Source organism: Chamaea fasciata, unplaced genomic scaffold (assembly GCF_029207755.1).
Source record: "Chamaea fasciata isolate MVZ Bird 193981 ecotype frontalis unplaced genomic scaffold, bChaFas1.0.hap1 SCAF_1, whole genome shotgun sequence".
NCBI lineage: Eukaryota > Metazoa > Chordata > Aves > Passeriformes > Sylviidae > Chamaea > Chamaea fasciata.
In genome coordinates this window covers 78,866,101-78,886,212 of record NW_027094086.1, presented here as the reverse complement: position 1 = coordinate 78,886,212, position 20,112 = coordinate 78,866,101, and the positions used below count along the sequence as shown (strand labels likewise).

The 20,112-nt window shown below is 34.5% G+C and overlaps 1 protein-coding gene and 1 long non-coding RNA gene across 5 annotated transcripts in view; one reads left to right on the top strand and one right to left on the bottom strand.

Annotated features, from left to right (window-relative positions):
• Nucleotides 1-20,112, bottom strand: part of LOC136291446 (uncharacterized) — a 415,408-nt gene that overhangs the window by 197,663 nt on the left and 197,633 nt on the right. The window lies entirely within an intron of this gene.
• Nucleotides 1,031-20,112, top strand: part of CDH10 (cadherin 10) — a 94,913-nt gene continuing 75,831 nt past the window's right edge. For 2 of the 3 annotated variants that reach the window (XM_066186508.1, XM_066186493.1), the window contains exon 1: nucleotides 1,031-1,134. The gene's annotated coding sequence lies outside the window, so the exon portion shown is untranslated. Of the gene's footprint in view, nucleotides 1,135-1,473; nucleotides 1,675-20,112 lie in introns of those variants that run through there. The other variant, XM_066186501.1, reaches the window with a different exon arrangement.

Here is a 20,112-nt window from a genome sequence, read left to right as displayed (position 1 = left end):
GAGGATCTTACCTTTTTTTATTATTATTACTTTTCTTTTGAAAGCAGCTAAAAACAAGCAGAACAGTTAACATTGAGTAGCCTAAAAACACCCAGCGAGCTACATATTTCTGTATTAAATTTCCTAATAATGAAATTTTTACTTTCTTCCTCACTCCCAAATACATTTTTCAAGTCCTGTTTTAAGAGAATTTGGCTTTCCCATTTTTTTTAAGACTTTTTTTTTGCAACCAGAGAAAGCCTCTTATGACACTTCTTAAATAGAGCAATACTGACATCCATTGGTTTAATCTTATGTGACTATTTGTTAAATCTCTTCTAACTAATGTACACATAACTGTCTACAGTATCACAATGAAAGGATTGAATTTGATATGATCCAAGGAGGATTGTGCTAAGCCCAATTTGCTGTATTAGAAACATGAAACCAACACAGATTAACTCGATGAAAAGAAACACATTGCAAAATATGAAGTCCAAATACAATGACTAAAATAAAAGCAGGCATCACAAGTACCAACTGGGAAAAACATTAATGGAGAATAAGTAGTGATATTGATTTTTTTTTTTTTAGAACCTCTGGAAATGTGAAAATATGTAATTTTATATGAACCTGTCATGCTTGTATTAATCATAAGGCAAAATAGTGTGGTGTGAGGGAAAATGTTATTAATCTAACAGAAAAAGCAGTTCAGTGAAGAAAATTACTCCGTGGTTTCATCTCAGCCCTCAAAGATTTTCCTTTAATTTGCCAGCATGCTATTTTTTAACATAGATATATTTTTTATAAAACACTGCTGTAAGACCACTTGTGATACAATGAAGTGGTTACATTTAATGAAGAAAAAATACGCCACAAAAAAGTGGAGGTGCTTTCAGTATTCATTATCACGACAAGCTAAGCAGTTGAGGTTTAGCCTTCCAAACCAGAGAACCATTCTGGCAGCGAAGGGAGGGCGACAGGCTTTCACACACACACACACACACACACACACACACACACACACACACAAAAAAAAAAAAAAAAAAAAAAAAAAAAAGCGCTTTCCGTTCGCTGTACCCTCCCACCGCATTCACTTGCAAATCACTGTGTGCTCGGGAAGACTGCACTTCCCCGGGCTCCAACCTTCCCAGGGTAAGTGCTGCGGCTCCAGTAGCAGCGCCTCGCTCCTGCTGCCCTCCGCGGAGGGAGAGTGAGAGGGATGCGTGTGTGAGTGTGTGTGTGTGTCTGTGCACGCCGTCTCTGTGTGTGTGCCTGTGGTGCTGCGTCTTGGTTTTTGGTGGTGTGGGTGGTTTTTTGTTTTTTTTTTTTTGTTTGTTTGGTTGGTTGTTTTTTGGTTTTTTTTTTTTTTTTGGGTTTTTTTTTTGGTTTTTTTTTTTGGGTGGTTTTTTTTTTTTTTTTTTTTTTTTTTTTTTTTTTTTGGTTTTGTTTTTGGTTTTTTTTTTTCCCCTAAATCAGAAGCTCTGAATGAAAGCCAGTCGGAGGGAGAGCTCCCCCCTTAGCTTTGGTTTCGGACTGTCCAGAGTTAAGTGACGCTGGGAGAAAAAGCTTGAGTTAGATCCAAGTAGGATCAGTCTTAAAAAATAACAGGAGGAAACTGACCAAAAAAAGGACTCTAATAGCTCGTTTTTCTGTTGGGTTGGGGTGGACACTACTTCACTTTCTCAGCAAAAGGTAGGAACCTTTCTTATTTTCTTTCTGTTGATATTACTACCATTACTATATTAGAGCAGTGTGTTGTTTAATGCAATTGGTATATTTGTTCTGCCTTATACAACTTTTTGCTTTTCATAAATATGCGTCGGGGTAATGAGACAAGGTATAGGAAATAACTGCTGTTCATTCTCTCTTCCAAGTAAACCGATCTCATCGTATGCATTCAGGATTGAAACACTAAGTATTTTATTTTTTTTCCTCCTAGTAAGCAGGCTGTCTTTTGAGCAGCAGTTTCCATCTATAGTCAGTTCTTGCAAATTCAGTGTGGGGGGAACAAGTCTAATTGAATTGAAAAAAGCAAAATGTTTCATAGTGTAACAGTTATGAACATAGCATGAAACATGCACATATGTGCCCTCACTTTCTGTATACCTGTGCAAGTCTGTTGCTGCTTTCACTTCTAATCGTTCTGCCCTGGATGGAATTTCAGAATAATTATCCACACTCACAGAAAATGCTTCTTATGAAGGAAATCCCTGTGCAGAGGGATAGCAGAGTGGATACAGGCAATATTTCAAATATCTGTACAGAGCTATATGCACACAGATGGGGGCGGGGGGAGGGGGCGAAATTGCCTGGTTTGACATTTCAGTAAAGGGGGAGTGGAGGGAGAAGGGAAAACCAAGGGGTAGAAGAGAAAAGGTGGAGGGAGGAAAAATTCAGTCTGCACCTGTGTGAGCATTTACTGTCACTGCTGCAATAAAATCCATATTTGATGTGGTGATAAATTAATTCAGCACAATACAAATCTAAATCCATGCTCCCAACTGCTAACTATTGATGGCATTGTCAGCTGCATAAGAAATTTTCAATAGGCTCATACTGTACATGATACTAGTTGCAGCCGTAAAAATCTAACAGCCCTTCAGCCTAGGAGAATGCATCTACACGTGCAATCAGTGACAAATAGCAACCAGCATTTTAAAATGGACCTATCATCTCTGTTGCTTCCACACAAATGGAGCTGTTGCCTATAATCTTCACCTTTCATTTCAGTAAAAGCCTCTGTATTATCCCAACTGCACTCCTGTTGCTTTGAAGGTATTTTTTTAATTATACAACTTGTTGTGCATGTATGTGTGGTTGTGTGTGTGAGTATGTGCACAGTGTGAGCAAACAGGTCTGTTAAAAACAGTGCCTACTTTTTTTCTTTCTTTTTTTTTTTTTTTTCCCACCTTCTTCTTTTAAAGGTAATAGACTTTAAATTTACATGGTGATATTACTGGAGGGAAAAAGCAGAGAGTGGGAGACTGGAACACACTTCTGAATCTCTAAATCCTTTTCACATATGCCCTTTACTAGAAATATTATGAGTCTGGTACTAGGATTTATTGAAATTTTTACAGCTACACAAACTTTTATATTAATTGCTTACGTTTTGAATGTAATAGCAGTCTGTTCTTTTAGAGGATGAAATGGAAGAAGGAACTTAGGGAACTAAGGAAAGCAAGAAGGAAACAGGTTATCTTCCTCAAGAGTTGAAAACCAGATATTTAGAGTCAATATGGATTGATGCCAAGAGAGGAATACTTCTTGGGTTATCAGTTCTTACTCTAGTTTGGGCCTGAGGGAATCTTCTCATATATTTATATACTTTGTTACGTGAAAGTTTAAATGAATGGGTAGTAATTTCTGCAGCAGTTTCTGTTAATTTTAATTTCCATTTATGTCTGTGGTTTTTTTTGTGTGGTGTCAAGACGATGTTGTACACTTAAATAGGAACACTGAAAAGTCTGAAGAGTGTTGATTATAATGCATATATTTAAGCTGAAAACTGATCCTATTTGATTTTTTTGTCACTTTGGGTAGCATTGGAAACTATGTCTTGGCTACTTGCCTTTTCAACCATTTATATTTATAATACATTGAACAGTTTGGGGAAAAGAAAATAGCAAAATACATCATAAAAAGACTGCATGTAGAATCTTACCTTTTCCTAAATTATCTTTTTGGCTTTGCATTAGAATAAACGAGTGTAGCGATACTAAAACTTCACACTTGCATGTTCTCAATAGACAAAGGATCTGTGAAGAATGATGAAATACTGAAATGTTCTCACAGTAGACACTGTGGCTACTGTTCTTTTCTGTGCTTAGCAGTAATTGAAAAATGCAGAAAAGTAATGTTATATGTGAAAGCAAATGAGCATAGAACTAATTAAAGGTAGAGAGGGATTAATAAAATGCACGTCTAGACATACAAAGCAGTATACAAATTTCAACTAAGTAATGTAAGTTTTTCCTTGTTAAATAATTGAATGTAAAAGTCAGAAAAGGTTAATTTGAAGATAATATCTGCCTCTGATTGTGAGACAGCAATTTCCTGATCTCAATGTGATTTCCCAAGGAAAGAAATGAATGAAAGAGAGCTTCTTTCATCTGGATAATTCTGTCCAAGTGATTTCTTTTTTAGGTCTGCTAACCATATCTACAGGGTGATTGACACGGAGTATAATTTTATACCCTATCACACCACTAGGTTGCAGCACTGGCACAGGGGGTCAAAGTAAGATCGACTGACTGTTGAATAGTAGGAATGGGGTGAATATGGGGTTATGGTAAACTTATTTTTAATTCATTCATTAGTATCACTTGGAATCATGGTTGTGAACAAGTTGTGTTAACTGGACCTCACAAAATGCCCTTTATGATTTGAAAAAAACCCCCCTGCTCTATGGCTAATTCGTTGACATTATTATTAATTATATGACTGACAGAAATAGAAGAAAACCATCGATTATTTGGGCAGAGTATAAGGGTGTAAGGAACATTTTGTGAGTGACTTCAGGGAACCACATGAGTATTTACTCTGTATTACCACTGAATTTGCTATGGGCTTTTTACTAACATAATATTTGATAAATCATTTATTGTAAAGGAGAAAAACTCAAATTAGAAGAGTAAAAACCATCTTCTCATGAGCAGTTTAAATATGCCTGAATAAAACATTATGGAGGGTGACTTCACTGCATAAGGGTGCCACATCATAGCACACTTTCATTTCTCTGAATAGTATGTAACTATCAATGAAAGCTCTCAGAAACTAAAGGTACAGTTCACTGAAACATTAGGTGATTAAAAAGCACACATGCTGCACATCCTGCATTTTCAAATCTACTAATATGAACACTTGCTTTTTGAGAAAAAGACCCTAATTCTTCTATTGTCTAACTTCTGGAAAAAACTTAAAAACAAGAAGGAAGAAAAGAAACAGAGATGATATTCTGAACTCTGAATGTCCTCCAAATGTCTCTTTAGGCCAAGAGGACCTCCTATATTAAAAGTTGCTTGTTTTTTGCTTCCTGGATTTACATCTCTTCAGCTTTGAATCCTTGATGACTTCCATGGTGACTTCCATAAGATGCCTATTTCTGTGGGTTTCTATACAAGAGAGCAATAGAAAAAAAAAAAAGAAGAAAAAAAAAAAGAAAAAAAAATCATCTCTGGGAGCTGTGTATGTTATAGTCACCAAGCTGCATTATTGCACACAGAATAAGAAAAACAAACAAACAAACAAACAAAAGGTATCAGCTAAACCTGAACACTTTTTTTCTTTTGCTCTGTTTTCATCTGGTGTGAAGCCAGAACGCCACCCAACCAAAGGCTATTTAGCTTACATGTTCTCTCTACTGGCCTATCAGTCTATTTTTTAATATGTGGGCGATCTTGCAAAAAATTGCCAGTTGAAGTCTTATGCACATTTCTTTTTACATGCAGTCTTCCTGATTATTAAATGTCAGATACAATTACCTCAAATGTGTGTGTGTGTGTTTACAGTTGAGGTAAAACAGGGACAACCTTTATCTTAAACAGGACTTGCATTCTAGGAATAAGAATATTGTAGAATTTCTTTCTTAATTTTATTCAGCCTTTTATTACTTGACTTTTTCTGCAGGTCCCACTACTGTTTCTTGTCTTTATTAACTTTGATGAAACAGATTATGTTTATCATTTTTTGTGTTAAGGACGTGTGTCCAGCAGGAGGCATAAAGGTCTAGTAGCATCTCAGAGGTACTTCCTAGCTTGTAACAGGGCATCTGCTCTGGGATATAAACTCAAATCTGCTATCTGGAAGTGTGTACCATGTACCAACAGGCTGCATCAGGGAAATACAACAACTTAGGAAGTCAATTGGATGTAATGAAAAGCAACGTGGGAGGTGTCTTTTCTAATATTATTCCCACATGTGCAACATTCTTCACACGATGTTTTTATTTGTAACTTTATTATGGCATCTCTTAATTGTAACTCCAAGTGAATGTCGAACCATATTCAAAACAGTAGGGAATCATGTAATGAAGAGAGCCAGTGTATGTGTTTATTTAAAGGTAATGATTCACAAAATTACTTGAAAATAGATGTTTCCAGAATTCTGTAGCTCAAAAGCTACAACCTTATTCTTCTGGTTTTTAAGAAAACCAAAAAACCATCTTCAAATATTTTTTTGAAGAACTATATGATATATATGAATGTATGTACATGTATATTTTACTGTTAATATTCCATCACCTACTACATTACAGATTGGGTTTATTGTATCACCTTATTGCAATGTTTTGCATTAGAACATAAAGAACATGACATACCACCACGTACCCAGACCAGAACATGATCTTTAAAGATGACTGCAATCCTCACGAACTCTACAATGCTATAATATCCAGATTCTTTGAACATGAAGAATGTATACCAATGTATTTTGCAGCACCATTAGCAAGACTCAAAATGCAGTGTCCCAGAGGACTATTAATTTTTCTCTCCCAAACTAACATAAAATAAATACATATAACTGAACTATATATTGCATGCATGTGTCTACCACACTTCAGTAGTTCAGGTATTTCCATCTGTTTAATGTATGCAAAAATTATCTTACTAATTGTCATATTCTCCTAATAGCAAGCACAAATAAAACAGAGATATACCTGTGTCTAGGAAACTTAGAAGCTGTGCATTCTGTCATTAGTTCCTCTAAGTATCACAGCCTTAATCAAGAGAGTTTTGAATGTTTCATATTTTACACAAAAGGCAAAATACCTGGAGTAAATCTATGAGTTTTAAAAGAGAGTGAGAAAAGATACAAGAACCCAAAGTATGTGTAATTATTGAGAATAGAGGGAGGATGGTTAAGTTTATTCTGCTTCTAAGAATTCCAAGAAAAATTGTCCTGTAAATGTATCAATTCCTTTCTGTTTGAAGTAGTGATCTGTCCTTTCCCTGATGCCTTTTCCATGGTGCTTGGAACTGGGAACCATAAATGCACATCCATTTTATCTCTATGTCAGCAGAAAATTAGTTAAAAGTAGACATTTAAATTAGATATTAGAAAGAAATTGTTTGCTTGTAGAGTAGTGAGGCACTGGAACAAGTTGCCCAGTGAAGCTGTGGATATTGTGTCCATTCCAGTCTGCGGAATCCCTGCTCATGGTAGGAGGGGCTTGGAACTACATGAAGAACTTTCAGGTCCCTTCCAACCCCGTCCTTCCTATGACTCTGTGATAAAATGTCATTGATTATGTACATCATGAAAATGATAGGTAATACATATACTAAAAGTTTACATGTGCAAATTAATTAATAAGATTTAATTCTTAAGCTCATGTTGGATGTATATTTGCTTGTTTGTTTTTTAAATGTTGAGATTATTTAGAAGATGATCTGGACTTTCAGTTTTTAGACATAATGTGTGAGACAAAACCCAAGAAATAAAGAAAGAATAGAAAGACTAAAACCCAACTGAATACATTTAAACCAAAAAATCCCCAAACATGATGAATTGAAGCAAGAGAATGACAATATTTCAGTTCTTACTTCCTTTCCACTTGTAAGAATAAATTTTAATAACAAATTATGCAAATTATCTTTTACAAAAGGTTTACATCATGCTATAGATCGTATTTTCATTGTGAGTACAGATACCTTTTAATTTTTGGTTTGTTTCATTAGTATGGGACAGAGTTTTTACATGTCAATACCACTGCATGCTATATTCTTTTTTCATGCATTATAATTTTGATTCTGTGGCATAAGCTAAACAGAGCTACTAGTCTGATCTCCTGACTTTCTGCTAAAAAATATAAGTTCTGTTAATCAGAATAGTCTTGTAATAAGTGGTAAGTAATAGTGTAGACCTCAATTTATGAATGTGGTAATGGGCTACACCTAATTAAAATTAAAAAAAAAAAATCCTTACTTATGAGATTGCAGAAGTGCGATATTTCATTATGACATGAAAAATATTTTAAGATCTACTTAAGCATATTACATCCACGTTCCCTAAATAAACTTCTGCTCCCCACTTCCCATGGCCAAGTTTTAAATAGTATTTTTGTCTTTAATTCTGTTTCTCTCAGGGGTAGTTTCCGCAGTCTTTTGGCAGAAATTTATAGTGTCAATAAGAGTTCCATGTAGAACACTATTGTGAGAACCATTTTAGGGAATTCTGAATTTTTCCCTCTGTTGGACAAAGGTTATTTTCTGACCTTAGCTGCATGCTGAGCATGCAGCATGCTGAGATGTGCTTTTTTTTTCTTGAGTGAGAGTATGGTGCTCATGGTGAAGATAGCACTGAAGCTGGCATCTTGATTGAAATGGGTGAAGAATTCCAGGCATGCTAGGTACATTTGGTTCTCTCCATGGCTTGGGGGGCATTTTATTAAGTTTCTGATTAAGAAGTTAAAAGCAATTGTGCTATGTGTCACTGGAACTGTTGGGTGTTTTCTGGTAGCCACAACTAAATGGAATGTGAACAAATAGAGTTGGATGCATTTTCCTCTCTAATAGTGCTCTTTTATAAAATTGCTTATACTACTCCTTCAAAATTCCCTTCTTAAGTGGTTTCAAACCAAATGGTGTCCTGATGCGTCTAATTAATTTGAGAAAAACTTGCTTAGGTGGAAATGTATTACTTGTTTGTTTATTAGTTTATATTATTTAGAGAATCTTTAATCATTCGGATCACCAGAATAAACTGATATCTTCTCTAAAATTTAAGCACAAATGTGGAATATTTTTACAGGATGAAAAATTACAGCACAACCATAAGGTTTCTTCTTTCTATCCTTGATTAACAAGGCATCTGAAACACTCTGAAACACATCTGCTATTAATGAATATATCCTAACTGTTGTGTGGTTGGTTTTCTCCAGGTTTGTATTTGAGGCCAGAACAATGAGAATTAGGAAAGGAAAAAGAACTAAGACGTAGTGCATTATATTAATAATCCTATTAAAGTTTTGATGAGCACAAATCTTCTGGAGAATTTGAGGATCTATAATGTGACTAAAAAAGGTCACTAAGCTTGAGATATTCTAAACTGGATGCCTAAAATTTTGTGACAGTGGAGGAGAAACCAATTATTTAAGCTATGAAATCAGAAGGGTTTTTTAATTCCAGTATAAATACATTTCACTGCTTTCAGTGATATAAATTGTATTTGCTATATTGTGCTTTAGAACAGAACTTACAAATGAGATTTAAGTTTTCACTTTCAACGACAACCACTTAGCTGGAGTTAAAAACCAATGGTAAAGATCAAAGTAGCTCAGCCTTCTAAATTACAGGACCAAACCCCTTATGTTAACAGAGCAGTGAGTTCTTGTTATATTTCAGGTTATATACATTCAGGAAAGAAAATACCTGCTATTTCTTTTCTCCATGGCAGTAGTCATCAAGATCCAACCAGTAATTACATGTGCATGTGGAGTTTGAGGTTGTTTTGCCACTTGGACAGGCTGTGAAAGTCTGGGCTAATGGGATAAAAGCAGCCTAGGTCGATCATTCCCACAGCTGCCAGTGAAATGGTTCCGGCTGAATCTCTGGGAAAGCACCCAGGCCATTTTGCCTTAGAGGTATCCATGGCTATCGGGTCATTTTAGTGATTTGACTGGTTCCTTGTTATTCTGGGTATGCTGGCTGGAGTCCCTCTCTTCTTCTAGTATATTGAAATCCTTCTTTTCCCACAAAAAAAAAAAAAAATCATGATGCCCTGACACTAAAAAATTAATTCCTGGACAAGTTTGGAATCTATTTAGTTATCATTATAGTGGATTAAAACTGGGATATTAGTTATGAAGAAAATGAAAAAAAAAGTGATGTTATAATGGCATGGTGGCAGCAAAAAAACCCACCGACTTTAAAGTATTCAATTCTACCTAACTAAACAGAATTTGTCTCAATGATTCTAATGTTAAATCAAGTGCTGACTTCTCAAGGGTAATCCATGAGTACTTTAAAATATATGAGTAAAAATGATGTGCAGAAAAAAAAAAGTTTAAAAGTTTAAATATGTTTCTGTACAATCAGAAACACTGGTGATGAAGATCAGGGAAATACTGACACAAACACCTTTTATAATATGAACTTTTTTTTTTTTTTTTTCTTTTTTTTTTTTTTTTTTTTTTGCTAACGGAAAAAGCTGTAGTGATGGGAAATTTGCTGAGGAATCTGTAGGTTTATTTTCTGAGATGCTTGGTTTCTTTCTGGTTGGAGGTTATGAACTGTTTTTTAATAGTAGTTTTGGTGGAATTTTAATAGATAAATGTGTTACATGAAATAATTGCCAGTGAAATGATTATGGATTGAATTTTTTTTGTCCTACATGGGGTTATGGGGTTTGGTTTTGGTTTGGTTTTATGCAGTTAGTCCACTCTCCTCTCCAAGCTGTTCATGTCTTATAGTAATACTCTTCATACCGGATGAGGTTTTGCTGTGGGAATAGAAAAGCATTCATTTGACAATATGGTATCCTACAAGCTAGAAACAGGTTCTTTGCTTTTACATTATATATCACACAGTTTTTTTAAAGAGCTCAATAGATTTGAGATCAATTTTTTTTTTAATTGCATTTGTGAAGGAAAATTGAATGGAGTAAAGGAATAATTCATAATCCATAAGTCATTGAAGTTTCATAAATTTTCTTTAGGGGAAAATATACATTGTTGATGGTTTTAGAGTTATTTTTTCTTGTGTCTGTTCAGTTTTTATTAATATACTGGATATGTATTTACTTCCCTGTCCTATAGAAGAAATATATAATTGTAAATGCCCACAACTAGTTCTTTGCAATTTGTAGGTAACTTAAGCTTTAATAAAACATTTTTTTCTCAATTAACTCTGTGGTAAGTCTCTACATTTCAGTAGTTTGTCAAAGTAAGCAGAATGATATTCATAACTTTCTAACCAAATTAAAAGTCAAATATTGAAGACATTTCTTGTGCATGTCCCTGAAAAGTATTCCTTTTTTCAGATGGAATCTTTGGGAATGAAGATTTTTTAATCTTTTGGTGCCATCTTGTGGCAAAAGGATAATTATATGAAACAAAGAGGTAGTCTTTTCAGCGCATGTTTTTTAATCTTAGCAAAAATGAACCTTGCTTTGGTGATAGATATGTATGTATGTATGAATTTTAATAGTGACTGTAAAATAACAAACCAATTCATGCATAGGACAAAACTATGGTTTTCTCCCTTTTTAAGAGCCTATAATTATTGATTTGAGAAATCTCACAAAAATTGACTGTCATTACCACATAGAAATAGATTTTTAGTCTACTGCATTAGATCTGTGTAGCATACTTAACTGGTTCAAGGCAATTGTCAATATATTTTTATTGTAGTAGTGCATTACATCTCTGTAGAATGCTTTAATATTTAGCTAGCTCAAGGCAATATTCACTTCAGTATCCTGTAACGTTTAACAGAAAGCCAGGGTCTGTGATAGCATTCTTGTTTTTCATTTTATTTTCTGGTTTTGGCTTGGGAAAATTCATATTTACCTGCATGCGAAAAAAGAGCAAGAACAGCAAAGGAATGCCGTGTATTTTCTTGGTATTTTCATTGGGATTCAGAAAGATGAGTAGTTTTTGTTCTGTACTAAATAAATACTAGCTTACTACCTGGAGGGTTTAAAGATAATGCTTGTAGGTATCTGCAATCAGTATAGATCACATTCTTGCTCAGCTTCTGAAGGAGTTTTCTCTACAATAATCCATATTTGCTTATTTATCTCTAACTTCCAGTCTGATGAAAGTTTCTAGATGCAAATATACTATTCTCTGTAAACAGCTGGAAAGGGAATCAAGATATCTGCTTTTATTTAAGGTGGGGAGTTCTCATTCTTTTAAATGTAAGGATGTTTTTATTCTTGAAAAAAAAATTAGTCTTGTTCAAATGGCATCTGAATATGCTGCAGTTACTGAAAATCAATATCAGAATATTACTCTGTGATTATTCTATCCTCTCAGCTGAAGGAGGAAATACTATCAGTCAAAATCAGTATCAAATGAGAACACTATTTTAAGATCTCACCTTTTCTTTTAATGTCAGATGATTCCATTACTTTATGTACACATGACCAATACTGTCTGTGTACTACATGCTTTCTATATTTGTACAGAAAATAAAATTATCAGAAGGATAAAAATTAAAAAATTCAAGATATATTCTCTAGCAATCACACAGTAAATATTAAAATGTTAGTCACTAGGATGTGATTTTTAATAAGCAATTACTAGCTGAGGTACCACTGTGATAAGTTCAGGGGACTATGATAAGTCAGTCAACAGGTGAAGCATTCAGTTTTGTTGCTTAGAGATTGTGTGATTTCTCTGATTAGGGTTAGCTAGACATAAAACTCTCCTGCCTATCAGTTAGAATGACGAGAAGAATCATAACATTACTGTAATGAGAAACAGAATTTCAACAGTTTTATACAGGCATGTGATAATGTGATTATTTCCTCCTCATCCCAGTAAAACTCTCTTAACATTTAAAAATTGAATACCTCTCTCTCTTTCTATATCTGCCTCCTGTAATAGACTGCAAAATTAAAGTGGTGACTTAACAAAAGAAAGAGTTGCAATTGCTCATTCCAGTGAATTCACAAGATGTGAATTTCCTTACTAGAATGACAAACCAAATATGTGTCATAGTCTTGACAGAAACACAGATAGAAAGCGTGAAGCTTAAGGCCTCACAAACTAAATCTTAAAAGTTTACTTATTTATCAACATTATATCTTCTTATTATTCTGGATTAATATACATTTGTTTATGCACATCAGTGTAGTTTTCTTTCTGTTATATTTAATACAAACTTAGTGCAGAATATTTTAAAGAATATTAAAGAGGGGGGAAATAGAATTCTGTTATATGTTTTGTAGGGTTATTTTTAAAACTTTTGGTTTAAGGCATTTTTAAAATGTACTTTCTTCTAAAAGCTGCAGCTAAGGCAGCATGCTTCACCTGAAACAAGGAATGAGATGGGAAAAAAGCAAGCACAAGTTTGGAAAGATAATGCAGCATGTCATAAGTCACCAAAGAGAAAGTTTCCAATGAGATGAGATTAAGAAAATTTGCAGACAGTGTTATGTGGATAAAAGAGAGGTAAAATCAGTTTAAGGGATAAAAAGAATATGTAGATAGTTAGGAAAATGTATTAGAGAGATTAAATAATTCAATCTATCAATGTCGTCTTTGAAGTTAGGGAGGGAAGAGGAAACATGGTCAATTGAAGTGATTCTTCCTATTTGTGGAGCTTCTGGAGGTGAAAAGTTAATGATTTTGTGATTATCTTCAGAAAAGCCTGGAAATATGTATAGCACAGTTTCTGAATACATTTTTGAAAAAAAATGCTAAAATCTCCTCATCTCTGTTGTAAAATTCCTTGTATTCCCTTTCTTCAAATTGCACCTGTTGAACAGTAGATTTTGCTCTTTCAATTCCTGTGTGCATAATTTAGTTAGAATTTTAGGTAGATAAATACATTATTTATGCTGGAAACTGTTGGATTCTGTATATAAAGGAGAGACTGAAAAGTGTCTGTCACTGAACTTGTCTAGATGATCAAAAGGAAAAAATGCATTTTAAAACTCTTTCTGGGGTTAGTCTGTAAGATAAGGCTGATTGCTGATCTGTGGAACTTGTGTATTTAGTGTGTTCTCCTGACTGTCAAAATTATTTATATCTAGTGAGACGACCAGTTAGTCTAAACATCACATACCTAAGCTGTGGCAGAAAGAAAAAAATTCATCCTGCTGTACAACTGCAGTAGTAAATAACTGACATGTTTCAGCGCGCACAAGTCTACAGAAATTTTAAACAAGACATGAAGGTCATAAAAGCACATGTTCCTGGCAATCATGGGTGCTGTTTTTACATGCAAAATGTAGCTGTGCCATCTTTTCAGACTCCTGCAGTAACAGTCTGAGTCCGAGTTTGTAGCTATGACTTTGTCCTTTGGAGATCACAGTTCTCAGGACAAACTGAGAAGGGCTGTTTAAATAGAAAAGAGAACTGCAAAATTAAAAGTAGTAACACTGATATGTAATTTTTGGCATTAGGTTAAACTTGTCTTTGCCAATGTAAACTTGGTTGTTTTCTTGTGGAGATAAACAGAGATGCCTAGGTATATATTATCTGTAAAAAAAGGACATTTTTTCTTCCCTACCTTTTACCATGTAGGAATAATTTAAACTAAGTTATGAATGTTAAAATAAGACAAAAATTTAAAATTATCTTTTATCTGTAATGTGATGAAACCAACATTCTTCAGAAAAAAAAAAAATAAATTCCTGCAATGGATTTATATCCATCTGATCTGATGTAAATCACTATGACAGACTGCCATGGGGATAGCTGTCACGTTTTAGTATTGTTAAGAGAATTCAGGAAGCAAAAGACAAAAGGAATTGTAGCTCCTTATAAATGGAGGAAAAATTTCCAGCCTTAAGAAATTTTAAAACATATTTTTTCCTTATTTAACCATAATTTTTAATAGCCTCACAGTGTCTTGTGCAGGATAGAAACATTTTCAGAGAAACTGAACTCCTATGTCTCTAGAAGTCTCTCTCTAACAGTATTCAATAAAGTTCTCATCAGCTAAAGGAAAGAAACACCTTTACCTCCAGATATTCCAGAAGTCTTTTTGAAAGTTTTAGACCAGGATGCAGCTCTTTTCTAGCTTCTTAGGTGTTTGTGACAACTGATTTATGTGAGAAAGGAATGATGGTAATGATTTGCTCTCCTGCTTCTTTTTTTGTTAGTCCACATTGCTATCCACAAGGACTTCACAGATTTTGCACTTTGAAAATACCATACTAGTCTGTCTAGCCATTCATTTAAAAAAAAAAACAAAAAACAAAAAACAAAAAAACAAAAAACAAAACCAAAAACAAACAAACAAAAAAAAAAAACAAAAAAAAACACAAAAAAAACCCTGAAGGAGATTAAATAGGAGTTAATCTGCCTCTTTCTGTGTGTTCTGGTACTTTTCTGAAAGGCATTTTGGTTAACAGCAGCAGTCAGGTGCTCTTGTCAGTTAGGCCATGCTTGAAGTACTGGGTGCTTGTTCAGGCGGAAGAGTCATGCATGTGAGGAACCAGGGGACTCAGGGCTGGGCAGTACTGCAGAAGCTCCTCGTTGTCAGTGGATTTCTGATGCCCTCTTCATAATAACAGGGAAGGAGTTTGCCTCCAGGAAGGACTGAAAGCCACCTCCTACTATGTATTGCAAACTGGAGTTTGTATGCAGAGAATCACAGAAGTTTGAGGGCCAGGTATGTTGATAAACTCACGTACTTCTGTGCAGGGGAGAGCCCAGCAGTTCAAAAATTATTTAATATTGTGTTTAATTTCCATTGACAGGAAATTGTATATCTGATCAAATCCTGTTGACAGGATTTGATCAGATATACAAAGTTCACCACATTTTTTTTTTTTTTTTAAATTCTGTCCAGATATGTACACACATGTGCTTTGGGAAACTTCGTCCTTAAACAAAGCTGTGCTTTGTTCTGAGACTAATGTTCTAGCAGAAAATGAGAATAAAACAGCTCTGTATTTCTGAGGCTAACTTTTTCTAACTTCTAGTTAACCATCCACCTTACATATTTGTCTCAGCTAGTGCTTAGTTAGTGCTTACTTTGTTAGAACTTACAATTTTTCAGACACGTCATTGGTTTCCACCCTAATTTTAATAAAAGGGTAATTTTAATTGCTCACATAATTCTTAGAAGGCAGTGACTTTTTTCATCGCCTTTCAATGAAATGTCCAAGAAGGATTTGTCAGGAAGTTGATTTAATTGATTTAAGGACCACAATGAGCAGCCTCCTCTAGTAATGAAATGAAGAGGACAGTTGGAATGATTAAATTTTATAGAGAAGTCACATGATCAGAGCTTCCAGTCCTGGAAGAGAAGTACAAAATGAGAACTTGCACTGAACTGAACATTCTTATTGCCTAGGAAGTGCTCAATTGCACTTTTGCGTCAGGGTACATTGAGCAGAAATTTTCATATCCAAGGCAATATACGGAATTATATATTTAATAGAATACTAATAAGTTACCTCACTGAAATACTGCAGCGTTTTAAGTCAAACACTGCCAAGTATTTTAGAATTGTTAAATCTTCCACATAAGACTATAATACAAAATTATTAAGGAAATCAAATTTTAAGCCTTTCTAATACGCACATACATATATATATATATCACTCCTAGAATTTTAATGATTGCTGTATTTTCCTTTATGTGTTTCTGTTCATAAAATTTTCAAACTTATAAGCAATATTTTTGTAATATTACTTTTATTTCAATGTGGCCCAGTTTTTAATCATTGACTTGTTTTCTGTGCTGTGTTAGGTACTGGTATTTTGAAGTTTCTTTTTTGCGTCATGTTCTTTGCTTAGGACATTCTTCTTACATTCATTGCTTCTCAATTTGCATTTCCTGTCAATCACAGATGTTTATCTTTTATCTGTATGATGTACCATAGCAAATTAACGACTGAATGTTTTGAAATTCAGTTAACAATTGAGTGCTTTGAAACAGTTGGTGCTTGCGAACAAGTGGTTTTCTGTGAAAGGCTAAAATGAGTCTGAAGTCCTCTGTGAGAAACTCTATTATGTAGCTAAAACATAAACCACTTTTTTTTAAAATCAAAATATATTAATTTGGGCATACAAAACTTCTCTTGTAGTAGGCTGTTAAGTAATTCCAGGTATACTCTTCCTGGGCTGTATCGCCGGGATCCACAAAAATTGGTTAAACTTGAACTGACCTAATTGGTGCAGCAATGCCCTGAGACCATGTGAGAGACCATACGGCACCGTGGCAAGGAGAAACATTAAGAAATTGTTCAGACATCAACAATTATGTGATAAGTCCCTTTACATCTCTCCATAAGAAACGACTGTCTCCAGGCACACATACACATTATTCTTGGAGACACTATGATGCTTTGCAAATGCTTACAAATACATTCTTCCCAGTAGTTCTTCAGCCTTCTGCCAGTTTTTAAACATTGATGTTTATAATGTACTTTGGTTCTTTTAAGAATATTCAATGCTATCAAGGATGTTCATGATGTACAGCTATAGTTCCTAGATAATTTTCTGTGTATAAAGGCTATTATTTTTGAAGAATTAAGTAATGATAAAGAAAAGTCAGTTTTTATCATGTATCAGTAATTAGCTACTAATAGGTATGCACAGTAATGGGGATTGTTGGACTTCAACAGTGTTTGTGCATAGGAACTGACCTCTTATCTGTTTGTGCACTGCTTGTTTGCAAAACAGCAAAGGCTTCAGGATTGCTGAAGAGCTTTAGGCTGCTTTTTGTCCATTTAATAAATCAAAATTAAAGAATACAGCCCCTGCCACCCCCAGACTATAACCACTCTGGTTAGTCTGTAGTCCTATTTACCTCCTAGAAATGTGTGTTATATGGATGCTTGGGCAGCGCATGAAGATTATTTAGTGAAATATAAATTAAATCATAATTTCATAACTGTGGGGCTGTTTTTGTTTTGAACTCGAACAAAAACTAACTTTCAGTATTTAGCCTACATAGGGAGGACTGCAATTACCACTGTATAGCCAATAAAACTTAAAATCAAGTCTTCTTGATTATTTGGGGTTATCAAAAATTATGGGCTACAGTTATGAGTGTATAGATATTGAAAACAGCATTCTATATCAGTTTAATCTTGGGAATTTTTCCTAATAATTGGGCTGCTTTGCAAATAATCTCTGGGGCTCTTTCTTTGTAAACACATGCTGGTGGGATTTGCCTATCCTCTTCAAAAGCCTTCCATTTCCTTGAGGTCCTGTGCCATAATGTTTCTGGATACATTGAGAAAAATAAAAGTGTTCATGAGGGAGAGAAGGAACAGGATGTCTGAGCTGTGTATTGGGAGGTGAAACACATAACCCAGGGTGCTTAGGATGCACAGTTCTCTGAAGATGTGCAGCTTTACCCATTTAACACAACACAAGAGTGAAAAGCAAACAAAGTCTCTCTACAGTGTGTTGGTGTTGGGTTTCCAACACTAAGAGTGTAAAGACTGTGTAAACTGCTGAGTTTAGGTGCTTGAATTTTCTTGTACTTTTGGAAGTCTTTCTATAGAATTCTTTGTATGGAAATATTCTGGCCTGTTAGAGGCTGTCACAAAGATAAGGCATTTGTAAAACTAAGACTGGGAATAGCTCACAGAGTTTGGAAATAACTTGTCCTAACTCAGGTTCATCCCTGTCTGATGGCTATATATTGCATTTGTATGCTTAAGTAAAATAACATGGCAATATACAATAAAATAAATCTGGGAACTTTCAAGTCTGATGAAGTAGTTTGCCAATTTAATAAAAAGTTGATATTTTTTCTCTCTTTTTAAAAAGAAATTTTCTGTAAACGATACTGATTTGTTTCCTCTTCTTCTTTCCACTATGGTCTCTTTGGAAACATAACATTTTATGTTTGATGCTAAATGACGTATCATATTAGAGCTTAGTGTGATTTAAAACAGCTGAAATATCTAAAAGAATCAAATGTTATATTGGAGACAGGTCATTCTTAATAGCAGTGTGATATAGTTTTCATAGGACTTTTCCTCTTTCAGACAACATTTCTTCTGCATGCTTAGAACCATTCCATCTTTCTTTCCTTGAAGACACAGTGGGTACATAAGGATTAACCATTTCGTGTTCAGGCCTTTGGTCTGTTTCCTGTTTCCAGTGAGGTTATAAAGCACTTCTGAAAATCCAGTAGTCTAAAGGGATGACTGGAAAAAAGCAAACATAAGGTGAAATACTAGTAAACAAAATATGAGTAAGCATTCAGTTTTTCAAATTATGTTTAATCCCTAAAGAGCTGTGAAAGCCAGCCTGCAAATATTACCTACTTTACTTTGCATCTAAATTAATGGAACACTTTACTATTTTTGATTTCACAAGATAGGACCAGCATGATTAAGATTGGCTTAAAAAACTTGGTTCTATTTCTTTGTTCAGTTATTGTGGGGTTGTGAAACATATCTGAATGTATACATTATGTAATAGGCTTTTATTACTTTTTTCAGGCTAAATAAAATGAAGTTCAGGGTTGGTCTTCTGGGTATAGCACTTACAAGATTAAGAATGGATAGAGGTGGAAAAGGAAGTTAATCTCCAAGACAGTCTTAAGAGATTAATTGTACTATGTTAATGTGTGCTAGTTCTGTCTGTAGATGTGATTATCATAAAAATTGGAAAAAAAAAATAATTCACTGGGTTGTTTGTTTTTGGGTTTGTTTTTTTAAGGGGGGGTGGGTTTTTGGGGTTATTTTTTCTTCTTCTTCTTCTCAGCTACAGATTATATTAAACATTACTTCTTGCACATTCAGTAGCTGTGGATGACAGATTAACCCTTGTCCAAGTCTTTCGTATTTCTAAATTGTAACTTGTTCTCCCCTCTCATACGTTTTATATAATGTAGCAGCACCAGTTTGTTCACTTGTGCCATGAGAGTCATGAGAGGTCTTCTTCTCCACACCTCTCTTAAAATGTGGTATTTAAAATTAATTTATTTTTATTATTTTAGCTGAGCCCTTTCCATTGTTGATGAGTAGAGAAGATATACTTTATTTTTCTTCTAGGTAATAATCCTCCTTATATATCAGTTTCTTTTTTTTTTTTTAATCCAGATGATGCCTGCCATTAAATCTTATTCTGTGATCTTTGCCTCACAAGCATTAAGATGGTTGACATTTAATAATTTTTCTCTGTCCACCAGGCATGATAATTATTCAATCATAGGAAGAATTAAGAGAGGAACTGGAGTGGAAAATGTATACTTTTAATCAGAGAATGACTAATTATTCTGAAGTTGCTTCAGCCAATTCATGTTCTATACCAGTAGTAAATTTGTTAGACCCATGCTTTGAAAACCTGTAAATTGCAGTGAACAGTGTGTGGGCCTTGAAAATGCCTGATTCTCATGCTGACCTGGTTTTGTTTTATCAACATGTGAATGTGCTGCTGCTGGGTTGCTGGGTTTTCTAAATGTCTTATCTACTGAATCATCTAGTAACTTAACAGTTGCCTTGCTTACAGCTGCACACCTTGTCCAGTGTTGTTCCATCCCCT